We start from the raw sequence: 7,366 nt of genomic DNA, 5'->3' as shown, positions 1-7,366 counted from the left end.
CACCCTTTGGCAGGTCCCAGGCTCAGCTGTTCCGTGCATCTGTCCCGCACAGCCCTGAAACTAAAGGTTTGGTGGGTGGAGAGCAGGCCCCACATGTCCACATCACACCTTACTTTCCTCTGCCTGCCCTGTCCCTGCCCTGACACTGATTCCCAGCCCTTGTGGCTGAAGCTCCTTCACCATCCACTGCCCAAGCAGACACTGGGACACTCTACTCTTTGGTGCAAACTGAGGCCTCCAGCACCTCTGCTCTTCTCTGGCAGTGGGGAGTTTGTGTTTAACCCGGGATCCACTCTGAATCAAACCACTCCCCTGAAGTCAGCAGGCAGCCAAGCATAGGCTTCAGCCCTCCTCTCTTGGCCACCTTCCCACCCCTCTCCAGGGTTCCCTGCAGCATTGTGGAGCCACAGCGCCACCAAGTGGCCAACGTTCCACAGTCTCACGGATTCACACCTGACCTGATGAGCTCAAGATTGTCCAAATCAGGAACAAAGATGCCCCACTCCCACCCATGCAACCCTCATCCTCACACCCTCTATGCTTTCCCCAGAAGGCCAATTTAGGGTTGATCTTCAAATTCACCCTGGGCCAAGTGAGGCAAAAGGATACATGAACCAATCTTTTTATTACAAAATAAACAATTATTGCACTTAGAGAGCAGCCAAAATTAAACAGACCCTTAATTAAACAATGTGAGGATGTCCAGCCCACCTAGCCCAGAAACACTGCATTGTTCCCTGGCTCCTTTTGCTTAATCAGGCCCAATCTTTTCATATTTTGTATTTAAGTTAATATCAGTAAATTTTACATCGTGTGGTTTATAAGAGAGGATTTCCTGATTTTTTTTTTTTTTTTTTGAGACGGAGTCTCGCTCTGTCGCACAGGCTGGAGTGCAGTGGTGCGATCTCGGCTCAGTGCAACCTCCGCCTCTCAGGTTCAAGTGATTCCCCTGCCACAGACTCCTGAGTAGCTAGGATTACAGGGGTGCACCACCACGCCCAGCTAAATTTTTGTATTTTTGGTAGAGATGGGGTTTCATCATGTTGGCCAGGCTGGTCTCAGACTCCTGACCTCATGATCCACCTCCCTCAGCCTCCTAAAGTGCTGGGATTACAGGCATGAGCCACTGCACCCGGCCACATTTCTTGAGTTTACAAATTTATTTCTGAATTTGTAAAATTTTAAAATAAACAACCCTATCAGTCATAACTTAGGCCGATTCAGTGGCTGTGACATTTCCCATCACTCCCTGGGGTTAGGAAAGTGCCTGTGAACTCTACCAGTGATCCAGTGATGCTTAGCAAATGCCACCCACAGAAACTATTTGCATCTCCACAAGAAAACATACTCACACTCACAAGCACACGCACACAATGTGTTTTAATTTGCAAGGCTGATCAGGTTCAATTACTGAGCACAGCTACTTTTCTTTCAGTGTTTTAGGTTGATTTCTGAGAAGGACCATTGTTGATGTTTCCAGTCTCACCAAATCTCTAAAGATGTGGTCATGGAAAGTGTGGTTATGGTGACAAATATTTTTTGGCAAGATTGTGAGACTGGATAAATGTTACTCAGATGTAATGATTTTCTTTTTTCTCAGAAGAACATTTGCAAATTCTGACTTTAAACGCAGTTCAGGTACTTTAGAGAACAAGTCATCAATCATGACTATGAAGACAGAATTGTTTAGGATATTGCAGAATTTGTGTAGAAAACTAAGCCTACCCCTAAAGACTCTCCAGTATGTTTCATGTAGTAGAAGTCTCTTGTAAAGAGAAGATAGGAATTCATATATTCCAGGGGTCTATATAAGTGGACTTGAATTGATTCATGTTATAAACATCAGGCAGTTCCAATTATATTCTTGGTTTGGCCTATGAAGTGAAGACAGTGATATCATAGAGTGCCAGAGAATGCCGGGATGAGAAGTGAAGAGGAAGACAGGTGGGAGCCCGTCCTTGGCAGATGAGCAGTGTCTGGTTCTGTCGTGGGAAAATAAAGGTCCTTCTGGGCCATGGAAACAGTGAGTGCAAACGCAGAGGATGTGAAAGGCCACTGAGTTTTACAAAATCTTCGGAAACTGTTTGGTCACAGAAGGTAATCAGATCTGGATGACGAGTGTTATAAAGCATTCCTAGGAAAGCAGAGTTTATCTTGGGGAGAAGCACAGAGCATTTTCTCCTTCAAAACCAAGGGCAATCTGACCTTCTCTGTATTTTGGGAAGTACCTGACTTCCCTGAGGAGTTAAGATCAGGGCCAGAGTCCAGAAGGAAGACATCAGGACCAACTTCAGAGTTCTTAGACGAGACAAGCGGCTGTTTGGTGTTTTTCCCAACTGAGACTGGCCTCAACGTGATGCCAGTTGCTATCAGTCCTTTCTTTATATTTTCTAGGTGTCGAAAACTTCTGGAGTGGGGCGAAGAGCATTCATGGTGCATAGAACTCCACTTTTCATCATTTTCTGCTCTATTACTATTTGCAGTCATCTTCGATCAGGTTCCCATTTCTTGACTTTTCCCAAATCTCAGTTTCTTCTTCCTCAAGTACATAAAGCAAACTCCTGTGACTCTACCTTCTTCACTATGCCATTTTCAACAATCTTGACCCCAAAATAAAATTCCCTGCCGTGAATAAAGAAGATCCAAGCTATGAAATCACAAAAACTTCCTCTATCCTGGTAGTTTACAGCATCTGTTGAAGTCAGTAATTTCTCAAAAAAAAATAAAACAGGGACCAACCCTAGACAGACAGAGATATGCGACCTTTAAGACAAAGAACTCAAAATGATGCTTTGAGGAAACTCAATAAAATTCAAGATAAACAAACATGTCCCCCAAAATGACAATCAACGTTACCATAAAAATCAAGATTAGTAAAAGTGACCAGATAATGAGATAGCCTTATTATTTCCAAGGTCATCTTGACCTTCAAGAAGGGGTCGAATATGTATTAACAAGTGAAAAATTGGAATATAAAAAGTAGGATCATTTGCAAGGCAATACACAGTATCTAATGTGGAAAGTAAGGATGGATATAATTAAGACCAGCAAAAGGCCTGCTATGTGAAATGAGTAACTTGCACAAGGCACATCTGCTGATCTGAGCAGCGGAGAGGGAAGAGATTATTCTGGAAGAGGCTGAGGAGTGGTGTGAGATAAGGACACGCTGGTGCAAAATAGTATCATTAGCAAACAGGGCCTGCCAGGGCACTGTGGCCTATATGACTTTTCTTTCCACTGTCCTCTGTGAAAGCTCAAATGCACCATTTTCTGTTCCAAGGATTTGCTCCCGCAGCACTCACTCCACCCCAGTTAGAAGCTGCTGGTATTTACTCCTCTGCAGTTTCCCATGGACAAACTCCCACTCCTTTGTGAAGCATGGTCTAAAGCAGAGGTCATCTCTCCCTCCCTCCAAATCCCACAGTAATTGGCATGAGCCTCTCTCATAGCTTGCTCACGTGCCACCTAATTCTGCACCTTTTCATTTCAACCAGATTGAAAGTTAGGTGTGGATCATGAACCTTAAACAACACGTTCATCACAGGATGTGTAAATGACTGCTTTCACTGTTCTATCGTGAACAGAAGAAATACACCATTAAAATTATTGTTTAAATTAATTTAACCACAAAAACCTTCCCCAATGCTGTCAACAAGGCAACCGCAAAATAATCGCTCTCCTAAATTGTGAGACTGTAGAATGAAACAAGAAGCAAAGAAAACTATGTCAAATATTTGAGAGGAGCCTTAGAATTTTAATCCCTCTTATACAAATATCATTTGACATGATGCCTCTCTCTACCTGAGAGACAGAACGGCACCTGTGCCCCATACCTGCTGGAGACTGCGGAAGTCTGGAGGGAGCAACCTTGGTGATTCTGCCCCAAGAGAAGGGATTCTCTGGAGCTCTGAACAACATCCTGGGACTAAGATGGACAGTGGGAGTATTGTAGCTTGGAGAGGATAATATTTAAGGTGAGTATGATCCTTCTGACCTCTCAGCCCAAAATGAATCCAGGGTCGTACCTGACTGGTCGGGGGCTGCTTTGTTTCCTATGCAAATTAGTCCATGCTGCAGGGTCTGTCAGTGCCACAGAGGAATAGTGGTGCACTATAGTATAAAGTGACTCACAGCCCAGAGTTTCTGCTTGCCGCATCTCTGTTCCCAGTGATTGCAGCATCTGCATATTCCATGCAAGGAAGGATAATTTGAAAATAATGGACTGGTTCCCTGTTTCCGTTAGCTACATTCCAAATAGTTGTCTTGTTTCAGATTGGCATGCTCATAGGAGACACAGACCCACAGAGCAAGGGAATTTGGCGATTGGATAGAAGTAGGATCACTTGAGATTCCCTTAGACTATGGCTTCTAGGAGAAGAAACAGAAGGATGGTGGATTCTGAGCCTTTTTGGCCCCATAAGACATGCCCTAATAGGATCATCATTGTATCAGAAAACATTCCAGTGATGTCCTCGTAAACTGGATGTCTGTGAGGGTGGGGCCATGCCTAGTAGCATTTGTGAGTTCCTACGGTATCAACACAGCCACGATGGCAGATTTCAGGCTGTCAACATGACCTCATTGAATGAGGATTTGGGAAGCGTTGCCTATTTGGCTCTTCTGAGACACACCAGCTGGCTCCAGGACATTCCCAGACTCAGGAGCACAGCTTTCAATCTTATTCAATGCTTCATACTCAACACGCTTAAAACGAGTTACCAGCAACTATAGCACAGCCTGTTGTTTTCATGACAGTATAAGAGTGTGTGTCCCTAGTTCTTAGGGTGGACAAAGGGGTGTTTGTACAGAGAAAGGATTGCCAAGTCCTCTGAAGCTGCGGAGATCAGAGAACACAAGGCTATGCCAGCTGGTTTGAAAGCTTCCAGACTTTGATTCAAAATAATCTTATGGACATTCTGCTTTTGTTCAATTAAAAAATTCAACTCTGTTAGCATTTTCCCAGAATGTAGTCCATTGTTATTAACTCTAGTCACTTTGTTGTATAAAAGATTTTTTAAACTTCTTCCTCCTATCTAGGTGAAATTTTGTATCCTTTGACCAGCATCTCCCCAGCACCCCACTCCACCCCAGCCTCTGGTAATTACTGCTCTAGTCTTTTGATGTGACTTAATTTCCCTGAGGTTTTAACTCAAGAAGACCGGGGTATTTTCTTTATAATAATGCTTATATTACTTTTTGTTTTATTTTTTCAAATATATTATTTGTTATGAATATAAATAAGTATATTGTAATAAAATCTTCCACCTCTCTGTGGGTGAAGCTACAGTTCGCATTTCATTACAGCAGGGCTTGTATTTCTTCTTTTTTTAGTTATTAATAAAATATTCCCTTTCTGCCCTTGTATGTTCACCCTCAGTGTAGGTAGGAAGCCCTGCCCACCTTTTTTACATCTTTTTTCAGCAACAGTGTTTACAGCTGTGGTCTGAGTTCTGTTCAAGCCTAAGAATCAGAGCTGGTCCACTATTGGGAGCATGGGTCTCAGGGGTCATGTGGATAAAGGTGGAAAAAGATGGACACAAGGTCTTAGGAAGTCCTTGAAATAGCATCCAAAGGTCAGGGAATTTACATCTGTGCCCAGGGCGTCCTCACTCCCAGGAGACACAAGGTAACAGCAAGGAGTGATTTGATGATGGCAAAATTGTAATGGGTTCAGAACAATCCCTGCCAAGGACCATCATTTGCTAGAGAAAGACATTTGATGTCTCTGGCACCACAATATCCAATAACTGAATTTGGGGAACTATAATTTTCCAAGGAGCTATGCAGGACCATGCACTTCTGTCCTGGCTGGGTCTGGAATATTCTATTTTAACCTTGGTATACGGGGCTGTCTCTGAGGACTCCCAGAAACCCATGATCCATAATTATGTCAGCTTTGGTCACAGCGTGAAATTTAGAATATGTGAACTGTAGCTTTACCCAAAGAGAGGTGAAGGATTTTTATTACAATATACTTATTTATATTTGCAATAAACACTATATTGCAAGATGTAAAATAACAAACAAAACAAAAATAATATAACCATCATTATAGAGAAAATTCCCCCATTGTCTTGAGTTAAAGACCTCAGGGAAATTACTTCAAATCCAAAGACTAGGGCAGTAATTAGCAGAGGCTGGAGTAGAGATGGACTGTTGGGAAGATGTTGGTCAACAGATACATAATCTCACTCAGATAAGATGAAGATGTTATAAAGATCTATTATACAACAAATGACTAGAGTTAGTAACGGTGGATTGTATTCTGGGAAAATGCTAACAGAGTACATTTTAAGTATTCTCACCACTGGAAAGGATAAGGATTGAGGTGCATATGTTAACTAGCTAGATTTAGTCATTGCACTATGTACATACATTTTCAAATGCAGGTTGCATGGTATACATATATACAACTCTTATTTGTCAGCATTCAGGTTCTAGAAACCCCATTTCCTAGGGAACCAAGCTGACACTGGAGCAGTAGTGCTGTAGCTGAGCTGCTGGCACAGAGATACATGGCCAAGTCCCCCTGCTGTGTGCGCTGGAACTTCAGAGTGGAGATGGATCCATCAGGCCTCTCTGCAGACAACCGATCACGGGGAAGCCCTGATTTGTCTGCTGCATCCTTGCCTTGGAAGTAAATTGGAAACTCCAGGCCCTGCCCCAGGTTCTGTCAGTACCAATAAAGGGCATTATGACCTGAAATTGGATCATATCTGAGAGCTACATCCTTTCCCTTCTTTGCTACCTTGTGTCTCAGGGACTGGGAGACTCCAGCATCTGTGTGATCTGTGGAGACAGAAATTGGGAACTGAATGAGAAAAACAACTATAGTCATCTCTGTCTCTGTCTCTCTCTCTCTCTCACCCATCTCACACACACACAGGAGACAGCTTGGTGTCTAAGGAATCACCTGCCCCAAGGAGACATATGGCTGCCCAGCAGAGGAGCCTGGTGCCCATGGCAGGGTCAGGGCAGGATGGGCGCTTTACCAGATCAGAGTCACTGTGAGCAGGAGCAGAGGAGGAGGGATGTCCTTGTTCCCACACAGAAGGTCCCACAGTAACATCACATCCTTTCTCAATCCACACAACGACAGGAACAAAGGATTTATTTTAGGACATACTTAAATGACTCCTTTAAATATTTATGAGTTCCTTGCTTTTTGCTTGTTTGTTCTTCAAGACAGAGCCTTGCTCCATCGCCCAGAATGGAGTACAGCAGTGTGATTTTGGCTCACTGCCTCCCGAATTCAAGTGATTCTCCTGCCTCAGCCTCCCGAGTAGCTGGGATTACAGACGCACACCACCATACCAGGCTAATTTTTGTATTTTTAGTAGAGACGGGGTTTCACCATATTGCCCAG

The 7,366-nt window shown here is 43.4% G+C and overlaps 1 protein-coding gene across 1 annotated transcript in view; it reads right to left on the bottom strand.

Annotated features, from left to right (window-relative positions):
- Positions 1-606: 606 nt before the first annotated feature.
- LOC129041607 (uncharacterized) overlaps positions 607-7,366 on the bottom strand; it is a gene marked incomplete at its 5' end in the record, with an annotated part of 28,191 nt that continues 21,431 nt past the window's right edge. Inside the window, one exon of the mRNA XM_063667917.1 lies at positions 607-6,789. The remainder of the gene's footprint in view (positions 6,790-7,366) is intronic.

The sequence above is a fragment of the Pongo pygmaeus genome, chromosome 6 (genome assembly GCF_028885625.2).
Source record: "Pongo pygmaeus isolate AG05252 chromosome 6, NHGRI_mPonPyg2-v2.0_pri, whole genome shotgun sequence".
Taxonomy (NCBI): domain Eukaryota; kingdom Metazoa; phylum Chordata; class Mammalia; order Primates; family Hominidae; genus Pongo; species Pongo pygmaeus.
The sequence above is the reverse complement of the archived record's forward strand: the minus strand, read 5'-3'. Positions and strand labels throughout refer to the sequence as shown.